This window comes from Buteo buteo, chromosome 11, assembly GCF_964188355.1.
Source record: "Buteo buteo chromosome 11, bButBut1.hap1.1, whole genome shotgun sequence".
Taxonomy (NCBI): domain Eukaryota; kingdom Metazoa; phylum Chordata; class Aves; order Accipitriformes; family Accipitridae; genus Buteo; species Buteo buteo.
Window position 1 is genome coordinate 12,584,182 of NC_134181.1, and position 26,020 is coordinate 12,610,201.

The window sequence follows — 26,020 nt, forward strand, 5'->3', positions numbered from 1 at the left end:
TAATGTAGGAAACAATTATATCAAAAAGTTTCTTTCTGTTGCAAGTGGGCATTCACATGAATTTACTACCACAACAATACACAGGTTTTAAAGTGGCATGTATGTTCATAGCTTATAAGGTTCTTCCAGCAGTTTTAGTCTGAATGAAGTAAGAATCAATTTTAGTTGTAATATCCACTTTGTTGTTGTTGAAGTAGAATGTTTTGTGTTTTTTCACTGCTGGTCTGCGGATTACTTGGAGACCTCTTGATTTTTGGGAATAGTGGTTGTATTTAAAAGCTGTTGACTGTAATGTTAATTTTTTTCCCCAAGAATGCCAAAGCAATTCTATTGTATATTTCTATCATTCGTGTTATTTAAGGGCCTGTTCACAATTATTTTTTTTTACTGTGCTACTGCCTGAGGGCTCTGCTCATAGACCAGGATCCCATTGTATTAGGCAGATATCAACATACAAGAAAATCCTTGCTTAAGGAGCTTGAAAAAACTCCTTTTATTATTCTAATTGTCAGACAGGAAAGGTCTGACCAATTGAATTTGGACTCGGGTATCTCTTCTTTTTATCATACCTGCTATTTTATTTTCAGTCTTTTGTGGTCGTCTTTCCTTCATTACTTCTGAAGGGCATGTAAGATGGCCAGCAGCTTCTCTGAACTGTATTCCTTCTCTGCCCTGCCCCCCCCCCCCCCCCCCCCCCCCCCCCCGCCAAGTGATGTGCTCCGGGCTTCCTAAAGATGTGTGAATCATGGCTAACCAGAGCAAGGTGCTGGGGGGTGAGGATGGATGATGGGGACATAGGGAGGAGGAGAAGATGGAAATGGAAAATATAATGGAAATACTCATTTTATGTTTCAATGTGACACACCGTGTCTAAAAATACATACCTAGAAAATATTACTGTTTCATTAGAATCAACACTTTGAATGTGAATAATCAAAAATGGAGTAATTTTAAATATTATTTCAAGATGGGAGTCACAGCTTTCACCTAACAATTATGGCTATCAGAGGCCAACACCTGCTGGACTTTTTAGGGTTTCTGCTCATTTTTCATGATAGGCAAAGAGTGAAAATGAAGATCTTGACAAAATGTTTCCTTTTATAAGAGAAATGTAAGAGTTTATTCTGTCATTTTTTCCTCTCGGAACACTTCCAGTATTTATATCTAGTCTCCATTTAAAAAAAAAAATCTTTATTCATGTGAAGAATTTCTGTGAGAAAAATCACCAGTATCAGTGTTATCTGGCAGGTCTCTACTCTGCAATTCTCAAGCAAGTCCTCTTTTGAATTGGCAGTATCAGAATAGATGACATTATCTTTATATGGTTTTGAAAAAAGAAAACAAAAAATGTCATCAACCTGAAGGTGAACTTCAGTTGTGATGCCTGTAGGAGGAGTTTTCATGCCATTTTATCTTTGTTCAGCAACTTAGATCGTGCAAGAATTGTCTGAAGACAGATTTGTCTGGCACGCGACTGTAACAAATGGATATCTCATAATTCTATTTCTTGTTTGGTTGGTTTTTTCCCAACCAACAAGTGTAGCTTTCTTCTGTACTGAAATAAATCCCCCCCCCCCCCCCCCCCCCGCCCAGCTGAGATTCATAAATTTTACTGTTTTATTCAGGAAAAGCCTTGGTAGCTGTAGGAATAAACCTCACCTTTGTGATTTTTCTAAATCACAAAGTGGTGGGGTTGTTTTTTTGGGGGGTGGGGTGGGTTCTTTTGGTGGGTTTTTTCTTTTTTTTACATTTGGCCCCATGATATTCTAGGTCTACCCACCAGAGGAGCTAACTGCTGTTACTATGTGGCACATAAAGTTTATTCTTTGTTAAATATAACATCCCTTAAAATACATTTTGTGAAGTATTTACATATAATATCTTCTTGCAAAGAGTGGGCTTTATTTCCTAGTGACTAGCTTAAAAAAATTACTAAATTTATATATTTAATTTCCTTTAAGAACCTTTGGATGATGTGGTCCTGGTAGCTTCTTTTCCTAGTTCATGAAACACAGATGCCTGACCGCAGGCTGTGGTCTATCGGTTACTTTCAGTGTACATTTTTAAAGTGCATAGCATGGGCTATTGAGCAACTCCCAGTTAAATGTCAACAGGACTGATTGAAAATGAAGGGACACATAATGCTGCTAGAAAGTCAGCTTGGCATTCTGTGAAGTCAATTTACATACCTCCTGAAAGAGTTGTTCCATTGTAGTCTCCTGCTCTCCAACATCTATTCTACTCTTCATCCTTAATTTTGTGAAGGTTTGCATAGCTATGTCTGCATGCATGGATGTTTTGCTCTGCAGCATCTTTATTGATTCATCTTTATACTAACATTGGTTAGTACTTTACAAAGATGAACTGAAAGGGAAGGGTGGGGCTGCAGGCACAGGAGAACCTTATACTGATTCTGATGTCCTTGTATAACTTTGCTTGTGACAGCATTGTTACCTTTCCAGTGAAAAGGTCTTGTTTCCCCAAAAGTTTGTGAGTGCTTTTTGATTAGGAACATGAAATATTGCCATAAATCACCTTGAGATTAAAAAAGGGACCTACTTTAATTTAGTTCTGATGATAAATATGTCTTGGGAAAATTGATGAAGTCACTCCTTCAACTGGATTTTGTCTTTGAATGGACTAGGCAGAGTGATATAGAAAAAATATACTTTATAGCTTAAATGTTTATATGTATCAGATCTTCTTTTATATCTGTGTAGTTGTATTTGTCTTTCATCTTTTATTCACGGCTTTTATACATGTGGATATAAATGTTTGTTGATTGCCATATCAAAAGACAGAAGTAACATCATAGCAGTCTGGATGATATACACAGTAAGACTTTATGATACTCAAAAATTTGCAAGAATTATGCTCTTGATATTTCACTGCTTGAGCCTAGATATGGTATGTGAGATCACTAGTGACTTACAAAGCACAAAAGAGTTAGGTTTAGGAAGATGTTAGTTGAAGCCTTTCATGCTTTCCACTCTTGACAGTGATTATAATGAAGATAATGAAGTGGCTGACAATAGTTTTGAAGAATGAAATACAATAAGAAAGGAATTGTACAATAGATACAGAAATGGTATCTCAACTCAGTAGTATGTGGATAACCAAAAGAATAATTTAGAGAGACAGATGATTTTTCAGAATTTCCAAGTCCTGAGATATCTTTCTTAATAGTTCCATGACAGAATTCTGTTCTATATATTTGAACTAAAAGCAAAACTATAGGTTTAAATCTCAGTAGATCAGCTCTTTTTATCCTGTAAGAATAGAGAGGAATTATTGCAATGTTGTTTCCTGGGTAAGGCACTGCAGAATTAAGAGCTACAATAGTTGAACTTCTTGACTTATGTGATCTGGAAGTTGTCAAGGTTAACAACTGAGTTTATTTACATTGTTTATGGAGGAGGAAGTGTAATTTATCTGCTGGGGCTAGGAGTTGGCTAAGACAAGGTGCGCAACAGATGCATCTCAAGGTTGGTTGTGGGTTTGTGGTTTTGTTTTATTTTTGGACTGTGGGAATTGCTTTAATATACTTAATTGAGCAAATATTTGAATAGGCCAGCCCTTGACATCATCACTATGTTCTAGAACCATCAAAGTTATTTCTTGAACGCATACAAACTAAGAAAGTTCATAGAGAAAACAGTAAACCATATTTTTGCTTTTAAGAGTGAATGAAGAATTTTTCCTCTATTTAAGATAGTGGTATATGTTTCAAACAAAAAAATATTTAGTTCCTTTTGCTCCACTTAGTTGTCCTTCAAAAAATCCCCAAATGACAGGCAGGCAATGTGTATAAGGTGATGACTGCAGCTCCAATGAATTAGGATTGTGCAAATTCACTGACAGTTCTAAGATTGCATACGTGCCAGGGCATATTTTGAAGACCTTGACATTGTATAGGTAAGGTGGACACTGAAGCTGGACTGGAAAACCTCTAATATTGGTGACAAAATGCACTGGAAAAAGAACCCAGCCTGACTTTCAGATTCCAGATTGTGTGCAATATAAGTAGGGAACAAAACATGTTCTTTTATATTCATACTGGAGTATGTGTTACAGAACAGGAAATCATAAATCCAGACCTCTTTAGGTTGTTTTTTACAATATACTTTTTTGGAGAATAGTAGCAATTTTGATATCTGCCCCACCCCGTCCTGGTATTATGCTGGTTTGTGCGTTTTGAGTGTCAGGGGCCTAGAATTTAGGTATTTCTGCTTCAGGTATAAGGATTTTGTTCAGTTTGATACTCTTCAGAGGCTTTAATTGTGGCTTAGAATTCGAGAGGAACCTAAGTTGTGTTTGGCATATATGAAAATCAAGCAGCTTGTTTTTAGCCATTTAACTTTTGTATCCAAAATTCTTGGTTTCTAATTCTAAGGTAGAACTAAAAAATCAAGGTAAATTCACGGTTTCTTTTCCCATCCTTCCCCTCCATAGGTACATGTATATATTATTTTGCTCCTGATATAGTTGATTAACAAATAATTCTGACTAAAGGGATTGCAGAATGCTTCGGCTTTTTCTTCCCCAGTAACTTATATTGCTTCATATGTTACGCTGGGTGATCAACCCTTTTATTCAGTGAGCAGCCTACTAAAAAAAAAAATCTCTATTTTGCAAAGATCTTGTGGTTAACCCCAGCCAGCAACTAAGCACCATGCAGATGCTCGATTATTCCTCCCTCCTCCTGGTGGTATGGGGATGAGAATCGGGGGACAAAAAAGTAAAACTCATGGGTTTGAGGTAAGAACAGTTTAATAACTAAAGTAAAATAAAATATAGTAACAACAACAACAATAATAAAATATGATAATAATAGTAATTGTGCTGGAAAATAATATAACAAAAAGAGAGAGATTAGACCCCCAAAAAGACAAGTGATGCACAATGCAGTTGCTCACCACCTGCTGACCGATGCCTGAGCAGCGATCTGCCCCTCCTGGCCAACTGCCCCCAGTTTATAAACTGAGCATGACATTCTATGGTGTGGAATATCTCTTTGGCTAGTTTGGGTCAGCTGTCCTGCCCATGCTGCCTCCCAGCTTCTTGTGCATCTGCTTGCTGGCAGAGCATGGGAAACTGAAAAATCCTTAAGAGCTCCTTAGCAACAACTAAAGCATCAGTGTGTGACCAACACTATTCTCACACTAAATCCAAAACACACTGTACCAGCTACTAGGAAGAAAATTAACTCTGTCCTAGCTGAAACCAGGACAAGATCTACAGATGGATATTCCATAACATGTAAGGGAAAGCTCTCAGTGCTACAGATGAGAGAGGATGACTACTTGCTACAGGATAGTAGTGTTGTGAGATAATGCTGGGATGGTGCACAGCTGGAAAATACAGTACTGTTTCAGAACCGCCCAGTAATAATGCTGGCCCCAGTAACCACTCCTTGCTAGATTCTTCCCCAAATTGGGGATTTAGATTAAAATCCTGTTGTCGATCATGTGTTGTAGCCCCAGCTAAAGCCGCACAAATCGAGAACAATTGGGCAAGGAGCACCTGCTTGTTCTGTGATTGAGGGCTTTGTGTTTCCTTTAACCTGGTATTTTACTAACAAGCATTCCTTTTGTTGCCTATAAAATGAATGACTTCTGCTGACTCCAGAAGACAGGTACTTCATTACCTTGCACACAAATAAGGGAAATGAGAGTGACACTTGGAAGAGAATAACATGAGTTTATTTGCAAATGGAATCCTGGTCATAAGGTGCTTCTCTTAGCAAATTGTAAGCAGGGATGAAAAGTCTGGGTTCTGGAGGCTGCTGATGAATTTATCATGACACCACCTATTTCTTCCCAAGAATTTTTGAGTCTGTTATAGATATGTTGGCAGTTCTCTTGCATCCAGCTTTTGTCTCAAAGGCCAGCATTGTCTTGCCTACCAGACTGATCCCGTTAAAGCACATTTCTATATGGCTTTGTTATTTAAAGTGATGTGTATCTTCTTTACTGAAAGCCACAAAATCAATAAGGGCCCCTGCATGTCGTTTCCTCCTCTTTATTGCCAGTAGTATCAGCTAGAAAACTTTTTTTAATATAATTTTGAAACAAATAATTAACATATACAAAGCCAGCTCCTCATTGAAAAACTGGTACAGATTCTGCCGCCCACCAATTTACATCTGCAGGTAGTAGTTTGTCTTGGTGCTTGAAATTTGGTCATACATGCAAAAAGCTACAACTCTACGTTCCTGTTTTTTTTTTTTTTCTGGCAGAACAAATTGTGTATAATATTTGTTAACCGATTTATTCTTTCCTACGGAAAAGATGCTATCTAGGGAAGTATCCTGTCTTTTTAGACTGACTTTAAGTGACAAAATTGACCTTAAATGTGGAAATATAGATAGGCTCTTGCAAGAACTAAGAGCTTAGAGAAAATACAGTTGCATATTTTCCTATATCTTAAGAAATATTTCTGGTTAGAATTTAGATCAGTAATATTTGCAGTCAATTTTTATTTAAAAAAATTGATAATGCATTTAAAAAAGAATTTTCAAAGACATTTTCAAGACTTGTGGCATATATATAAAATACACAACAGAAGTACACCAGGATTATTTTCTTTCCCTAGTGGTAATAGATCTCATTGAGTTTATGGAGAGGAAAATTGGCCTGTTTGGTCAAATATACTCCTTGATTATCCATCAGATATGAAAGGGAGTTTTGTAATGTTCTCTGAAAGCTTGCAAAATTAGGCTTTGTCAGAAGGGAAGGTGAATTTCAAAAGCAATAGTCTGCTTTCAGGGGCAACCTGGATTAGTCAGGCTGTGAACTGACTTTGAATTCCTGATGGCATAAAAGGAGGTGAATCCAGCTTCGAGCTCTTATTCTGTCACAATTTTAAGGTATAGACTATTCTGAGGAAATGACTTGCTGACTGCAACACATAGAAATAAGGCTTCTGTCATAGGTCAGATCCTGACTATGTTAAACATTTGGAACTTTGATATCTAGGTTAAATACTGTACAGCTGTAAAAGAGCAGGTATGTCACGTGATCAGCAAAAGTATGTAGGTGGTTGCACATTTTCATGGCACACCACCTGTATAATAGCTTAGTAACCATGACTGGAAGTAACAAACAAGTAAGTGAGAGGAACAAAGTTTGCATCAGAAAGCGTTTTGGTGATTAAAGACCAAATACTAGAAATTAATTATAATTTAGAAAAGTTCCCGTCCTATTCTCATTAAAACCAATGGAAGCTGACAGGCAGCAAGACTAAGCTCATAGTGCCTTTGAAGGATCTTAGTTTTAGTGCTGTCATTCAAATTCTTCACCTCAGAATATGTACAGCATAAGCACCACAAAGAGCAGACAAATGTCAGATCACCAGAACGGCTCAGTGATGACACAGGAGGGTCATGTTGTGACAGAGGAATGAATTTTTTCCTTTCTCTCTTTTCTGAGCTGATCAACTGGGCTTCTGGTTGTAATGGTGTATGTGGTTTAGACACCTGTTCACTAGGAGCAGGGCCAAATCCACCAATTAATTTTATAGCTACTTGTGCGTTTTCACTGCTGAGTTCCAAAGTTACAATCAAAAGCTTGGTGATGACTGCTCTCAGTTCAGCAGTGGATGTTGTAATACATGGTACAAATTTACAGTGGTTGTGGTATAGTTAAATTTTCAATATGGCAAAGCAATTTAGAGAGTCTGCCTAAATGTTCTGTATGCTTTTTAGTAGCTCTGGAGTAAAATTTTTCAGTGGCCAGGACTGACCCATCAGAATGTACATTCACAGTAGCCAATAAGCAATCCCTTTATTATTTATAGCACAATCATTCATAAATGTATTTAAGAAAAGGGATGATCTATTTTCTACATGTTCCTTAAAGGGATTCCATTTTAGCTTCAATTGTAATTTTTACCTTTTTCAGTAGAATTTATTGACACAATGCCTAGCACAAGCCCTAGGTTTTGCATCATCCTTTTGTCTGCAAGCATATTCACCAGCCGCTTAATTTGTCATAGCCCTGGAGGTATCAAAACTAATGAGCTTTGTTTGAATAGACTTTTTCCAGTTCATCTAGCACACTTTGGGGTAATCATTCAGTTTCTGTTTGCTTCTGATGTGAAGCATTGTGGGAAATATAAGAAAATAATGGTTAAAAAAAAAAGCAGTATAAATTGTTAAGAGCCACATTCTCTGAAAAGCCCTAAAGATGTTATATTTTTAATTTCACTATTTATTGAAGTATTGTGAGTACCTTTAAGTGCAATCATTACAAGATAACATCAAAGGAGAATCTGATAAAATGCTATTTTTCAATTAACTCTGAGTTTAATACTTTGCTTTTTTAAGTATTTCACAGCTAACAAATCTTTAAACAATCTAACCTTTCAGGATTTGGAAGTGGACAAGATAATAACTATGAATACATAATATTGCAGCAGTGGTAAGGGTTTAAAAATCTATTACTGGCATTACATACAGGAATACCTTTTATTGGTCAGACAATTGCATTTTCATTTTTATAAAGCATTTCCCTATACTCGGTATTATACCACAGAGATACACAAAAATGGAATGCAGAGGTGTGCGCTGCATAAGTAATTTCCAAAAGTGTCAGATACTCTGTACAACACATGCTTTTAATCTCAAATTCCTAGGAAGATTTGTCCTTCTTGCCAATTAGGACAACATTTGTCGTTTATGTTATTTTTGCCTCGTATGCTGTAGAATAATATATCTTTAACTTACAGGAAGTTTCCAATTATAGAATAAGGGGTTTCAAATTCTTTTTTAAGGTAGTGCAATGAGGACAGATTCCCTGGAACTTTTTGGTTAGTTTCTTGTAAAAAAAAAAAAAACAACAAAAAAAAACAAACCCAAAACCAAACCCCCCCCCCCCCCCAAAACCCCGAACCTGGTAGGCCAGGCTCTAAATTTGATTGCTACGCAGCTCAGTGAGTCACTATTTTTCAACAGGATATAATAAGCCATTGAAACTCACTGTGTGATAACTTTGCATCAGTAAAACATAACACTTCTAAATAGCACATTGCAATCTCAAAAGGGTTGTTTCATATGAACAGTCCCAGGTCCTCTTAGTATACTTTCACATTTCTCATTATAAGTTGATTCAATGAAAAGCTTTTTCTGTAAAGCAGACTGAGGAAGAGGGAGAAAGGAGGTGGAGGAAGAGATGGAAGGGCAAGAGAAGAGGGAAAAGGCAGGAGTTATTTGCTTTTTAAATCAATTACAAACTCCTTTAGAACTTTTTTGTAATGCATTACCATATTAAGATGACTTGGGGAAAAAAACTAGCAGGAGCAAGCATAAAGTTAGCAGTTAGCTAAAACTCAGCCTACCTAAAATTGAAGTAGAAACTGTGGCAAAGGTTGTATCTTTCTTTATTAACTGATTATTATTTTATATTGATATAGCACAGTGCAGTGCCCTACAGAGATACCCATGCTACCATTAAATAAGACATCAGAAGCAATGTTATGTTCATCACCAACTCGTGTTCCTGAGGTTTATATTACATCTCAGTTGGTCTAATTGGTGGAGTTTTATACTAAGACACCTACATTATTTCTGTACCCATGTTAGGTCTTTTGGCTTTGTAGCTCTTCCTAGCTGCACTGTGATGTGTAGACATGCACTTAGTGGCACAAATCAGTTTGCAATCCAGGGCTTCTGTGGGTTCCAAGTGTGATATTGAGTACTTAGATGGCATTGACAAGCAGTGTTTGTCTTCTCAGAGATAGAGCTATAACTTCTGCTTGTTGCCTTCACTGGCTTATTCAGGCTTTCATCACTTCTGAATTGGACTGCTGCTGTGAAATCTCCCCTCTTGGAGGTCACTGAAAAGGCAGTTCAGAATGCAGAATATCTTATGTGGATGGCTAAGCCAGCTTCCATAAATACAGTAGTTCTTGTAGTTAAGAAAAAAATGGTTTTGACTTATACTTTACATTATGGATTGGTCCTTATGTATTGTAGAGTTAAGATTCACTGAAGAGTGGTCTCTTGATTTGTATATTTGGGGACAGGGAAGGGATCATTTTCAAATAAGAAACCTGCCCAGAATAACTTATAATACAATTGAGACATCTTATATGATTGTGCAGCACCTCTGGCTTCTTATCCTATGGGAAGGCAGCACCCCTTTTCCTCCCTTAGTATTGCTTAAATGTTTAGGACCAAGATGTGATTTTAAATCACTATTTGGTCCAGCTTAATTGAACATTTTGTGCTAAATGGTGACCTACTCCCAAATCTCAGACATAGAAACTAGAGCTTAGAGGGACTGCATTCAGAGAGGATGTCCAGGAAAAAAAATTGTCCAGAAATTCTTCCTGAAATGTTTTCTCTGAGGAAAGCCAGATGCTAAATCAAACTCAAAAGAAATCTAAGAAAGAATTGTTTTTGTGAGGCAAATTCTGTACTGTCTATTTTCAGGATTATGGGTTTTTTTTATGCCCTGTCTTTCCTCCCACAAACTCTGCTCTTCATTCTTTTCTTTTTCCTTTCATTTATTTTTTCTTGTATTTGCTTGTTTACATTCATTAATTTTTTTAGTGTGTTTCTACTGTGTTTGGTGTGCTCTCAAGGACAAGTTCATTCAGATAATCTCAGCATCATACCCATGTGGGTTTTCCTATTCCAAAGTATTTATATAATTTCTTGGAATTAAACTGGTGATTTACAGGTTGGATTATTATAAAGTAGAACTCAAAGTACAGGGTTATGAAACATGCATCTTGGAAAAAAATTCTATGTTATAGTTATAAATAATAAAATACTAGTTTCATGAGAGAGTGCTAAAATATTAAATGATGCTGTCTATTCTTTATCATGACAAGTGTTTAATGCACTTTTTATTGTCTATACCACTTTAAAAAAAAAATGCTTACTTCAAACTTTTAATTGCAGTACATTACAAGACCAGTTTCTTCTTGTAATTGGAGTAGATCTGGACTCTTTCTTTAACTTCCAGTGTTATGTATACCCTTTCATACTGTTTAAGGCTTATGCAAAGTTTTTGGGACCCCTTATTGTTGAAGGTTTCAGACAGATTTCTGTTACTTCCCTAGAAGTTTTGCATAGAAGGAATGTTAAGGGTGCCATTTTTTATAGTTTGCTTGGTTTGTAGAATATGTTATTGGGGTTCAGTTCTAGGTAGATACTTTAATATATTGCAAGAAACAGCACATTTCTTTCTAAACCATGTAACTTAAATAACAGCAACCTTCATCCCAAATGGATGGACGTGTCTCCACTGAGAACTCGGGGACTTGAGAGGGACGTTCTGGGTGTAATGCTGTTGCTGTTGCTTTGTGAAGTGTGGATGATTATGGGAGAGTGGCTGGCGTTCAAGGAAACAGTAGAACTATAGGGACAAAAAAGCCAAAGGATGGGATAGAATTTGACTCTGAGGGATGCTTAAAAAGCATTTCTGAGCTATGCAACAATTGGAAAGGAGCTTGAAACCAAGAACAAAGACTTTTATGTTCCTTGTAAATAAACATAACTGCAGCAGAGTAACTGTCATCAGACTGTGCTTCTAAGAGGAACAAGCCTGCCTGAACTTTAGCTAATCACTCCAGAAAAAAAAACAAAGTCGCATTTAGAGAAGTAGTATATACTGCCTGTATTCAGGGACTGCCATGCAATATTGGGTTACACAAAGCATTTATTCCTCAGGATAGCATGACTGCTGAGTTAAGTATACACGTGTCATCTCAAGCCTTCAAGACATCAGCATTTTTCAGACACTTGCTCTACTCTTCCTCCTCCTTTGGGGGATATTACTCATGGCATTTAGTCTTTTTGGGTTTATTATGTTAATAGTTTGATTTTTATAGCAGTAGCTGTAGATATTGTTCTTGATACACTTGTGGAAACCTAAATATGGGTATATGTGAGGGTTTTTTTGCAGTCTGAAGTAGCTCACGCTCCTAAGTATTACTGTACTGATGAGTTTGAATAAGCTGTTGAGTGCAACAAACACATTTGGTCAAAATTACTATCTGTCAGCTTATGTTAGAAATTTGGAATATCTGGTTTGGCATATCTGGGACAAAGTTGCTAAAAAATGCTGGTAAAAGCACCAAACACTTTATGATTACACACTTGATTTTCAGTGGTAACAAAAATGTACCAGAAAAAGTCCCTGAAAGGAACAAATTAAAGGCCCTAGTTAACCTTATGACTTTGCCTTTCTTTGAATTACTACCTGGATTAACAGTCATTGCAATGATAGAAGGTGTTAGTGTAGACAAGCTTAAATATATTTGATGATGTGCTGTTTAAAGCTCTTTGTGAGCCCCCTCTACTTCACTGTTTCTGTTTTTTTTGCCATAAAATAAGTTTTTATATCAGCACCCTAGAATATTTATATTTTCGAATACTGGAAGATTCTGCTCAATCAAACTTTAATTTTGCTATAATATATTTGTTCAGTGAATAAATTTATTTCTGTAAGTAGACAATTACTTTACTTTTAAAGTGTGTAAGGTCTTACAGACTTTTAATTAAGGTTTTCTAATTAGTACATCAAAATAATTCCAAGTTTTAAAGTAAAGAATGTATCTATTTTTAATTATGCAGGTGATTTGTTTTCCCTATGAATAATGCTAGTGAAATCAGTGGGGCTACTGTGAGAGGTGATCCAAATATAGGCTGGTTATACCTGTTTCTTGCTTTGTAGCTTTGCATGCTTTAATGTGTCAGGAGGGGGTGAAGCACAGAACTGGTATAGAGGTGGAGCCCTGTGGGCTGAAGGCAAGTTTTTTTGCAGGTTTGGGCCTACAATAGCATAATACTCACTAGAACAATTTTTGGTGAACATGAAGGTGTAATGCAACATCAGTTGATCCTTTAGAGGACTCTGCTTGGAAGGTTGTTGGTTCACACCATTTGTGGAATGTATTCAGTGGAGAGAAGCAGCCAAATAATGGCTGAGGGGGAAGTATTTATTTGTTCATTTTAAAATGAACTGACTGTGAGATATGAATGCTAGTTTGATACTGCAATTGAATTAAATCCTATAAAACTGGCACAGATTATACTAGCATTGTTTAGCTGACAAAAATGTATGGAGTACAGTGGATGCTGACTCACATTGGCTGGAATCAGCTTTAGGGAATTCTGCTTCACCAAACAGATCTCTTCTAATATTTGACAGTATAGCTATTCAAAGGAACCAAAGATGAGAAATATGAAAAGGGAGGGATACTTTAGAATAACTATCTTCACCTGGAAATGAAATCAGGTATTGATTCTTAAAGAAACATAAAATTCAAAACCTCTGAAAGAAGAAAAAATACAAATGTATTTTTTATTAAGACTTTTGCTAAAACCTTGGAGGTCTTCCTTTATTCTAGCATCCAAAGGTGAATATGAAATTTGTTGCTAGAAAATTACGTATCATTGTGGAACTCGTATAAGATGCACTCAACAGTTAAATGGAATTTTTATCTGTAATCTTACAGAAGATTTATATAAATTACCTTATAAAAACATGGTAATAGAGGAAAAGAGTACAGAAAAAGTAATAGCAGAATTGTCAGAAGACATGAGGAAGCTTGAATAGTATGTAAGATGCATTATGAGTTTTGATTATTGTACATGTGTGTTAAAAAATTCAAACATGCATGGCTGCATGTATTGTGTAATTTCTGATGCGAGAGGAAATACAGACCAGTGGATTACTTCCTCCTTGAGTATTTGATGCAAAAATATAGTATAAGCAGTTTAGAGTTACAGAAAGTCTGTCAGTCTTCGGTTTTCTTCTTTAACATGTTAAGATATATTTGTTCTCATATCTCACATGTAGAATCTCTCATATATTCAGGAAAGGTTAGCTCAGTAGTAGTAACTCGTGAGAATGGGTGTGTAGGTTTCTGATAAAATAAAGGCGTGACCTAGTTGGATTAGAACAGGTTATGGACAGTTATTTTATATTCTGCTATTTACAAGAAATGACTGTATGTTCTGTGTTACACTGACTTTTGATTCTATGTCAGTTTGACACAGAGTTTTGCCATCCTCTCCTAAATTTGCCATGTAAGCAGTGGCTTCCAGCATTTTGTTTGGTTTTCTAGGAAGAAACTACATTGGTCTCCCTATACAGTTTTGCAGAGGATATTAGCAAGAGCAGCGAAGTTCTTCTTGCAGTAGAACTATTGATTGTACTTACATTGCTTGTGTGTGTTTCATTAAAACAATTGCAGATTGGTTTCTCTGATTAGTTTCTCACTTGAGGTCTTCTGTGAACATTAAGCCTTGCAAGTGACATCATTCTGAATTTCTGTCCCTATTTCCGGTGATCTATGCAGAATGGTTCTTCAGTGGAGGGGGTTTGGTTTCTTGTTGTTGGAACTCCTTCTTTTGCCTATACATTCCAGAAGAACATCACTGATTTGAAGAGGGGAAAAGTACTGTTTGGATGACTGTGTCTCCTCGTATATCTTCATAGATTTACCTATGCAGTTGCCATGTTTGATAGCTAGTTACCTCAGGAATTTAATATGAGCATGTGTTCTCTGATAGCTGACTTTTCTTCCCAGTTCATTGACTTGATTTCTTTCATGGAGTTGCGTTGTAAGTATGGATACTGGACATCTTATTCACTGGAAAAGTAATTGAGCAGCTACCCTCCAGGCTGGAACATAATTAAGTTCCAGCAGTGCTGATATTCATATTGAGCACTGTGAATAGCATGTAGGGTCAAACCCTGTATACATTTGGGGACAGATCATGTCTGTTGTTGTTGTACAGGAGCTGTTGGGTGCTGGTTTTTTCACACTGATTGGAAGGAAAGGGAATCTGTACATTTTTGTTGGAATTGGTAGGTAAAAATAGGTTGTTTGATTTTTTTTTAATTTTTTTTTTTAATTTAAATGTTATTTGAACTCAATCTGTAAGAATATAAGGTGTTGCTTCTATTGAGTTATGTTAAATGACAGTGAAGTTTGTATATTTTTTTTTGTTATGGATATTCAAATTAAGTCAAAGGTGCTTGTAGCCTTTGTGTAGCCTTTGATGACCATATCTTAAATAAAGCAACTGTTTTTGCAAAGCTTGAATAGAAAGTTAAAATGTGTGTTTGAAATAGGTCTTCTCATCTATTGCATTAGTCAGTTCCAGAACAGATAAATGCAGATGAAGAAGTGATTAGGAGTGTAATATTTTAGAGAATTTAGTAGTTTTGCCTTGGTTATCCTGCTGGAATACCAGTTTGCAGACAATCTTCACACTTGAACTTGGTTTCTGATACTCAGTTGAACAGTGGCTGAGGGATATTAGCTAGCTAAGTGCTGCTCAGATGTTGGTACTCTAATATTTATGGTTGGGGTAAGGTAAGCTATAATCTAGGAGGGTGACATTAACTTGTTAATAAGGATAATAGTCAGTTGATGCCAGCACCTCCGTTAATGATGTGGGAGCATGGTAATTACAAGAATGGAAGTTCTTGCTTTAATGCCCAGCTTTCAGGTTCTGGAGAGCTGATGGATGGCTGTTTTCAAGACACTTGGTTAACAGTACATTGTATTATTGGTGGCTTCTGACTTATATTTAAATGTGTACCTACTCTTGGTCCACTTTTTTTTTTTTTTTTTTTTTTTTGTTACTAACTTATCCTGTGTTGAATGAATGTTTTTTTCCCCACTTTTCTTTGTTATGCCATCCTGTTCATTCTGAGGTATGTTTTCATAGGGGAGTTTAAAATGAGCTTCCTGACACATGTATTCTTTAGCTAATTCTGAACATGACATATAAAGGAATCTTTTTCTGCTACAGTAAATATTTTTGTAATACAGCATGCTTATTTAATGTAAGTAGGTTTCTGAGATACCATGCAAAATGGGACCCAATTTTATTAGAGTAGCCTAAAGAACTGAATAAATCCTTTAAGCCAATTGTATAAAAATGCAAATTTAAGTCAAGCAATTAAAAACAGATAGAAATTAGAGATTTGGATTTTGCAGAGCAAGCTTTCCACAGCCACTGCCAGATTACTATGCAATTTATCTGGATTCTGTCAGTGATAGTCAGACTAGATTTTGATAAAGAGCAGCAAATCTGTCCCTCTGTAGCTCCTGTGACTTGCTGCAAATTTCATTCAAGTTGAAGCATCTGTACAATCCCTTGAATAATTTGGAGTTAATCATTTGTACTTCACAGCCTCTGATAGGCCTTAGACTTGGGGGGTGGGAACAGATTTGGCTTTTTAATCGCCTTGTATATTGTACAGCGTGAGATAAATGACATAGACTTTCTGAAATCTACATTCTTGCTTCTGATGCAAAACTGTAATTAATTTTGTGCAGTGTTTCAGAATTGATCGTGGTCACTTGAATTTCTAATTTTTCATTCACTTCAAAGACTTTTTTTTTTTTTTTTAAAGAATGCTTAGAGTGTGTGAATGCTCTCTGATGCTAGTATAGTAAATGACTATTTTACGCCTCTTTTTCAATAAGGTGAAACAGAGGTCAAGGCATGTGGCTCATGTTTATCTCTGTCCCAGCCTGCTTCAGGATGTATTTTCTGACTTATAGGAAATATAATCAAACTTATGAAATTACATCTAAATACTTAGACTGCACAGTATTCACTTCTGTGCCTTGTAGAAATCCAAAAGGCTTCTTTCAGAAATGTCTTTCAGTATAAAACAATTAAGCACAATTTAGGCAATAATTACCCTAATTAACTACACATAATGTTTGTATTCAAGATTATAGAAACATTGTATCTGTTCTCTACTGCAATAATAACAAGTCTTCCTAATTTCTCTGTATTGATAGTACTTGTATGTGCTTCTTTGTTTGGTATATTTCACTGTAAAAATATTTGTCAGTGAAAGATTGAACAATATGAATGAATTTGATTATGCCATTGTCAAAAACCCCATGCATCACAATTTCTTGTTTTTAATCACTACTGTAAACCTCACAGCCTGAGGGCATAGTTTTAATTTGGGTGCCTTACTAATGAAAAGAAAAAAATAATTGTTTTGCCTGGATTTAATAATAAGCAATAAAATCAGCCAACCAGATTTTACCTCTGCATTCAATCTCTTTTTTATTATAAAACATTTTTGTCCTTTTTTTAGATTACAGGCGTAGATACCGAACATTTTACTAATAAATATTTCAGTTTGCTTATGAAGGCTAATGCTGTCATCTGAATATGGAATTATATTTCTTTCATGCTTCATTATCATTTCATGGTAGTAATGACAGTGAGGCGATGGAATATTTACAGGCTTTTCAGAAGACATTTATCCAATACATTTCCCTGAAGGGCACCTAGGCTTAAAGATACATTATCCTTTTATAAAACACTGCCCAGAATCCCAATTTCTGAATCAACCAATCAGAACTTGTTTTGCAGCAGTTACTGCTAAAACCCTCAAGCCAGTCTCATATTAATCCTGTGAATCTGGTGGGGGGTGCATGTGTGTGAGTGGAGGGCTGGGGAGGGGGAAAGAGGTGGCATTCACTCCTGAATCATCAGGCTTGGTACTTTAAGTAAAATATGTTATTTCTTCTGTATTGATACGGTTTTTCAAACCTGTACTTAAAATGTTTCATTGAAACTGGGTAGACTGCAGTAGTAAAGGCTGGTTGTTCAAGTTTGGATATATCTTTTATTTAAAATTTGTTAGACTTTTGCATTAACTTACAGTAACCTTGTCTGTTGTGTGGCTGTTAAATGAACAGATTCCTCGATCTCTGTTGCTGTATATAAATACATTACATGAATCCTTCTTATTCTAAAAGTATTCAGGCATTCAATCTGTTGCTCAGTAGTCGGGTTGTCTCACAAAGAGCCTTGTTTGCTTTGTGTAAAGCTGCTGTAAGCAGCAGCACTTATTTGTGTCTATGTAAGACTTATTACTTTTAAATAAGGAAAGAATGCAAAAGTTTTACACTGCTGTAATATCTTTCGTCCAAAGGACTTCATAAGAGGCAGTATGTTACAGTGATTGGTATGTTGGAACATTATGGAATCAGGATTTTGCTTCTGCTGCTGGCCTGCTTTACTGGTATGTGTCCACACTGCATGTGGCAATATGCAGATTTCTTTTCAGGTTCCAAAAGAAATCTACCCGAGATACCACAGAGCTCTGTAGGAGCTATATACTCTAAGCCTTTTGTTAAAGCTACCTTGAGGATCTCTGCTGTATGGTAGTAAGTAATCTAGACATAACATGCACGCCATTGAAATTAGTATAGTGGAAATGTCCCTATGCTGGCAGTCCCTGGTACTCAACATACTGTAAGGTGGCAAAAGGTGAAACTTTTAGTGAAAGCTGTAGAACAAATCTTTCTTAGAAAAAAATCCTCTGTAATAACACTGCAGAATTATCTCATCTGAGAGGTGCACATCCTAAACTGCATGCAGCTTACATTATCTCCCTCAAAGGGTTGATTATATAAATTTCTCCATCTAGAAGTTCTAACTTACAGCTTCAGAATACTGAGGTATTTCAAAGTTTATACAACATTTGCCACTAAAAAAATTGGCATATACCATCTGTTACCACATGCACATATCCAAGATACTGCATTTTATCCCCAGAAGGGGTATAAAAATATGCATGTCTGCCAAAAAAGTTGAGTGGCTCTGGTGAAGTAGTCTGAAGTTACATTGATGCTCTTTGGCAGCCAATTTCAGTGCTTCTGGTAGTCCTGTAAGCAGGCACTTTTGCTCCTTTCCTGTCTTTCCTAAAATGTAAGTTTTAAAATTCACGTGGACAAGTCACTTCGGGGCATATTTTTAGTGGGCTTGAGACTCAGTTCTTTCTCTGACAACTTGATCTTCATTTTTGCACACATTAAACAAATTTGAGAGCAAGAATAAAATAAATACCTGCATATTTTCTGCTCTAACTGCTTGTTTTGTGCCCAAGAAGAGATAATTAGAGATAAATTTGCTCAGATGTGCACCTGCATATCAATTTGGCTGCAAAAATAATTTCTTGTTCAGTTCCCAGTGTCTATCAATGTAACCGCTACTACACAGAGAGGATTTACCAGGTCTTGAGCCCCAGATGTTGTTGAAACAAAACCATAAGTCTCTACTCTATACACAAAGAACTAAGCTCTTAAGATGGGACTAATATACTCTCTTTTCTTTGACTGTGTTATTATATGCATATCTTTTAACCCAACCACTGATTTACAAATTACAAGTAATTCTTGAGCTAGCTTGCATTTAGGTCAGGATAATTTAGAAGATTCCTTTGCTTCTGCAGTCATTGAGCATCTTTTATGCCCATCAATGTGGGACCAATCGTGCCCAACACCATTCTGATAAAATGACAATTTTCTGTGTACCTTTCTCTGGCACTGAGCACTTCCACTTATTTTCACAACATCAGGAAAAAAAGGTGCCTGACACATTTGAGCAGAAATCACTCTCAGTGGCTGTCAATCCCAACAAAACCATGAAGCTGTTCCACAATACAATTTAATTCCCAGCTAACAATCTTGTGTATATCTTCACTAATGCTGTTGTTTTCTCTGTAATCTCCACTCCAGTGGAGTGTAATCTCCACTGAAATGCTTAATGATTTCTAATGACTTCTGGATTACTAAAGCAAGATTTATCTTGTAGACTGTGTATACTTGTTGATGTTCTGTCTGAAGACTATAGATATAAACATGGTATGAGTCACCATTTTGCACAAATTGTGTTGGTTTGGGGAATTTCAGTGCTGTTGACATTCTAATAATAGTAAAGTTGCTGTTTTGCATATCTTCCTTTGTCTGGTATACCTATATCTGTAGCGGTTTGAGATACTTATCTAATACTGTTGAATAAACGATTTATAGAATGGTGGCTGTACCTCTGTGCCTTGTGTATTAACACTGGTAGCAGACTGCTGGAGGTAGTTTGGAGCACTATCTGAGGAGAAGGTGCCAATGTGAGGGTGGAATATAGATTCATTATATGTATTATGTGGCTTGAAAGAGATGTATAGTTTGGTATAAGTGGCAAATGAGGGGAACTGGGCAGATCTTTATGAAACCTAACTTCTATGTAAAATCCCTGCCCTCCTCCCAAATTCAGAACTTAAATTATTGGGCTAAATCTAAAATGCTTAGATTCGGGATTTGGGGAAGTGCCAGAAAAATCAGAAAAAACTGATTTCTGTGAACAATCATCTTAATAAATAGCCCCATATTTTGTCCTTTTTTGTTCCTCTCCCCTCAATCTACAGAAATATCTGTCCTCGAAGATTAGATGCTTGGAGATGAGATGCTCTGGATGCATGCAGATCCTTAGTTGTTGTAGTAGGAATGATAGGTCAGCATGACAATTGCTCAATATATTAGATACATATAGGGTTCACTTAGTGTGAATGTTTCCAAGAATTAATGTTTGGAAGCAGCGGCATGAACTATTTCTGAGATCTTTCAGAAGAAACTTCCCTCCTTATGATTTACTTTGAAGAACAACACTTTCTTTCCAGAACTTGTTTCAGAAGGTTGGCTTTAAGAGCATCAAAGGAATGAGACCTCTCTAAAGCGAACACTAAACTGAAGGTATATTTGATTACAAAGGGGTTTGTGCATAACAGTAATTTGTATCTCTAAATAACCTCTCATGCAGTAGATTTACAGCTGGGATGTGTGAGGGGGTGTGCCTCATGCTACAGGATCATAAAGCTTGTAGATAAAATGCAAGATATTACTGGAGCATGTCTTTCACCCCTGTGAGTGCTAGGTATCTCATCCTACAGTAAGACACTTTTTACCCCCCACCCCTGCAAAAAACCAACCAAACAAACCCCAAACAAAAAAGCCCCACCAAAAAACCCCACCCAGAAACCAAAATCACAACAAAACCAACCAACCAAAAAATCCAGGGCAAATACATTTAAATTTAAGCAATCAGGTTTATACGATATTTAAAAAAAATACCAAGTTCTGCTTAAAACAAAATTTTGTAACTGCAACTTAGTTCTTCCTGAATAACAAAATAAGGTAGAGATATTAACAAATAAAATCCAATAATCCAACCTAATTTCAGATGTAGGTAAAAAAAAAAAAGTTAGCATGGTGATTGGCGCAAAATTACTCAAACATATTAATTGCTTGCTCAGATAATTAGAGACCCATGCAAAGACGGGAAAAAAAATTAGTTACTGTTATGGTGTTTGCAGTAAAAAAATCTGTTGCAGGCTGTGAAAGATATCAGTCTTTGCCCGAGCAAGTAAACTACACTTGAATGCTATGGAATGTTGTTGCTAATTTGGCGTCACTAGTCTGGTATAGCCTGTGTCTAGTTTTGGGATTGTTGTAACTTTCTCCTTCCCTCAGGATGAGCCCATTAGCATGCAATGAGTGCCAGCTGCAATCTTGATTTCTTTTCTGGTTGCAGATAACAAGAAAAATGTTATAATTACACTAGACAGTGTTCTGAAATTGTGATTATCTAAGTAATATCTTTAGTAATTTTGCAATACAGGATTTCTCTGGGTTTTCTTTTCTTAAGAGTCAAAGACTACTTTTCACCTTGTGGTTAACCAGGAAAAAGGGGTAACTGCAAGCAAACATGGACCCCACCCCCCAGTCCCCACTCTTAAACCTCCTGATAAATCCTAAGCAGCTGCATATGACTGTTACTACTCAAGAGAATTTGAACTCATAACATTTGAGATGAAAAAAAGGACTTAAAGCTGCTCACCAATCAAGAATGAAACATTTCCACTCTGCAAGACTTGCCTCAACAAAGAATAAATCTGTAAATCATTAACTGTACTTTTTCCTTCCTCCCCCCACCCCCTGCCCCCAAGTGTGCATCACTGTACTGGTTTAAGGCAGACACAACCCCTTGTAAAGTTGTCATGGCTGGAATCTGATACAGCACTTGCTTTAAAATCCACTTTGATCAGTGAACATTAACCAAAGTGTCGACAAAAGGTCATTTGGCCTCAGGGAAGAAATAGAAAATTTTATGTACAGAACACATTGCAGTGAGTCCAGGGTCATTATAACTGTGAGAATAGCTGGTGTGGTCGTGGTTTGTTTTTTGTTTGGTTGGTTTTTTTTTTCCTTGACTACTATATGACTTTGAACTTGGCATGGAAGCACAGGCTGCTGAAGCAAAAACTCCTCCCTCCAGTGATCACATGAGCCCCTGTGAATTCTTGACAGGGCCAGTAAAGAGCTGTGTCCCACAGCAGATATCATATTTTTGACATAGGACTTCAATTGCAAAAATGTTGATGACCAGTGCAAATGTATTGATTTGGTGGTGGTTTTTTTTGTTTGTTTGTTTTTTGTTTCCTCAATAGACCAAAGTGTTGTCTGTAGTTAGAAGAGGAGAAGAAAGCTAGTGAAACAGAGTTGAATCTACTTCTTAGAAGCCTGGGTTATCAAACTCATTAATCTACATGTCAAGAGGCTAGGAATGAATAATTGTGTGTAGAATTTATCTGCCAACATGATAGCTACTTTTCAGCTCTCTCTTCAGAGCTCTTTCATTGTGCTTGGCTTTATTATATGCTTTGTCTTTTCTATTTCTAGTCTGTTGGGGAGGTATAGAAATATGTACCTCAGCACTACAGAGGACAGTTGCTTTGAAACATGACACTGGTTAGTTCTTTGCATGCACATTTATTCTTACCTAGGTTTTTAAGCATCAGGGTAGCTTGCAAGATTTACTCTTTGTTCAAATGTTAATTCTTAGCATTACGAATATTATTCCACAAAAAAAAAAATCACCTTAGAGAGGTAACATCTTTGTGCCATTTTTGACAGCTTTGTGGACAATATAGGCTGCTTTATTAAAATAGTGTTCTTGTTAGCAAAGCTTTAAATGATGAGAATTCAGACCATTTTATAACAATGATGTTTCAAGAATCTCAGTAGAATTGGGCTGCTCTCTATTATTTGCTACAGGGATTTTCACTGTTGTGAAAGATAAAATCCAAAATGAGAGCTCGTGTGGAGAGAATAGTAGAAAGCAGCTTCTGTGAGGATGTGGGACTCACTTGAGTCAGAATATGCTATAACCAACTTTCTGAAAGAGTGTTATCCTGATTCTGATCTTGAACTTGTTTTATGCCAGTGTGACAGTACAGTAGTTTAACTGATTTATCCAGAATTTCCTCTGTTTTGTTTATACCACACCTGTATGCCTTGGTCTTGCTTACTATGTAAGACAAAACATTTGTATGATTCTGATGCCAGACTTTTATTTCATATGTAAAGTATCTGGGAGCTGCTGGTCTTAGCAACTTCCTGGGTGTGTGTAGTGTGGTTGGTTGTTTTTGTTTTGGGTTTTTTGGTGGTGGTTTGTTTGTTGTTTTTTTTTTTTTTTAACTAAGATCTATGATAATGTACCACAGTTATGGCCTTTGCTGTAAAAACATTAGGCCAGACTAGTGTCTATCTTACTGATACCCAGGAATTCGTAGACAAGAGTAATATATATTGGTACTCACAGCAAAAATTATACGTGCTGTTGGGCGCTTCCTTTCTTTTGCCTGAGCTCTCTGAGGCACCTGTCCTGTTACCCAGCACAGACAAAATGCTTCATAGTGTTATCACCTGGGTGTTGCATTTCTATTCCTTTTCCCAGTAATCTGTATGACACTGGTAGAAAAATTCAGTATTTGGCCCTTATTACACTGATATTAAACCATTATAATTTGACTAGTGAAAGGTAAATAGTTTCTTTTTAAAGGGTCGTGAACAATGCATTCTCATATTTTCACCAAGACATGCTGTAACTTTTGATGAAATGAAAATCTGTAATGAGAAAGGGAGGGAGCTTTGTATTCAGTGTGTATGTGGTAACTCATTCTGTTACAGTAAACAGTGTTCTGAAAGTACTGCAAGTCTAAGTGGTTTCAACGATGTTTCCTTCATCCCAGGAGCATCTGAACCCAGCTTCTGCCTTGTCAGCCACATTTATGATGTGTTCATAATTAAATGTCCACGAAGCTCACAGCATGCTGACCACAGAGGGGCCATAAGCAGTAAAGATAAATGAGAGAGAGAGATGTAATATTGCTTCACTTGTGGGCTTAGTCTGATGTTAAAGATTGTCAGTGATAATTATTAATATGTGACCTGGTTGAGTCTTTATGTGAACAATCACAATTTTAATAAAGTGGTAAACTCTGCTCTCTCTGTGTAATCTCACTCTATATTTAATTGTTCTACAATTAATTCTAGAATTTCAGGACAAATTTCAGTTACTGAAAAATAATATGGTAGCATATTAATATAAAGATGCTGCTATTAACACTTATTTAAAGCTCAGATAAGACTAAAATTTGAATGACAAATTGAAAAGAATAGCTACAGTCTAAGTTGTGGTAGGGATCAAAACTAATTTGGTCAATTGTTCGTCACCTCAAACAAGTCTTAGGAATCCTTCTTTGTTAGTATCAATGAAGAATAGCTGGATGTGCTATATATGGCATTTATAATCCTGTATTCTTATGCACCTAAACCTCCAATTTACTGCAATGTGCCCACTGACCTGATTGTTGCCAAAAGTATCTTCTTCGTGGAACTGGAAAAATGCTTTGTTGTTACATTTGATATTTAAGACCTGCCACTTATTTTCTTCCTTCTGCTTATATCTCAATTTTACTTGTGGACAATTGACCAGAAGGTATATTTCAGCTTAGAAAATTAAAATACTGTAAAATTAAGGTATTTGCAAAGAAATGCCACCCTGTGACTGGCACACTGCTAAAAACTGCCCACTGAATATTTCAATTTTCTTAGCTCTTACTTATTTCAAACAATTGCAATTGTACAAGAGGGTGTTTTTGTTCAGTTGTATCAGAAAATGACACTGTGATACAAAATCTTATTTTTGAAAGACCAGTGAGTATAACAAGGCAACAAGTTACTATAAGTAATGATGTTTTGGTGTTTTAAATTTGGACTTGTAGGAATGCTAGACACTCTACAGTGCTGCATCTGAATTTTCCTCCTTTTTTCCATCATTGTAGAGATGGGAGGAAAAAGGGTGAATTGTAAAAATCAGGTATTTTAAAATAGCCTGCAAAGTTTTGGGAGACAGTTACTTCTTTTGTTGTTTCAAACCAAATAATTTTACAATTTTTTCACATAAAGGATTATTTAATTTCCTATTCAGAAATAAATGTTATTTTGGAGTGTGTGTGTGTGTATCTTTCAAAGGCAATATTTTACAGCTGGAATTTCCATCTGCTGTATTTTCACATGCATAACAGCTGCAGTTACTAGTTATTACTTACTTAGTAACTGATTACCCATAGTGCTTCATAAATTCAGGAACAGATTCTGGCACTTTTACAAATATTTGTTGTTCATGTTTTGATTTTTTTTTTCTGAAAAGTGGAAAGAAATTGTTCATCTGAGGGATGATAACTGTGAGTAGGTAGAACCAAATTAAATTACGGGTATGTTCTATCATGGTCTTAATGGGTTTATTTGTGAAGCAAGATACTATGTAGCGTTAGTGCAAATAGGAGAAACTGTCTTAGAATTTTTTACTTTGAATTTGGGAAGAATGGTGGGAGCTAAGAGGTGAAAATTCTGTTTCTTTTAAATGGCTGTAGGGGATAGTCTGAGCACAAAATACTACCAAACCATTTTCTACTGCCTAATATGGATGCTTATGCAGTAACAACTTTATGCTAGTCTGCTGTGTATTGAAATGTTCCTTGATTATCTGTGCTCTAAAAGGTGCAGTTTATCCTGAAGTCCAACCATTTCTTTAACTCACCGGTGTAGGCAAACTGTTAATGATACTTAAGTGATGTGTACTTAATGGATAGTAGTTTTATCACATTAATAAAAATAATTATATGCACTAATACGGTAAAAAAAAAAAAAAGTAAAATTCAAGGAAATGTTTATTAAATGCAATCATTTATTGGAAGCAAATGCTGTAGCATTGTCTTTGTTTGGTTGATCAGCCCAAGCATTTTATCAAAGTTCGCCTGTCAGACTTGCATGTCTTTGCAAGCCTAATTGACGCTAATAGACTTGAAAAGAGGAGGAGTAAACTTAGAACATAATG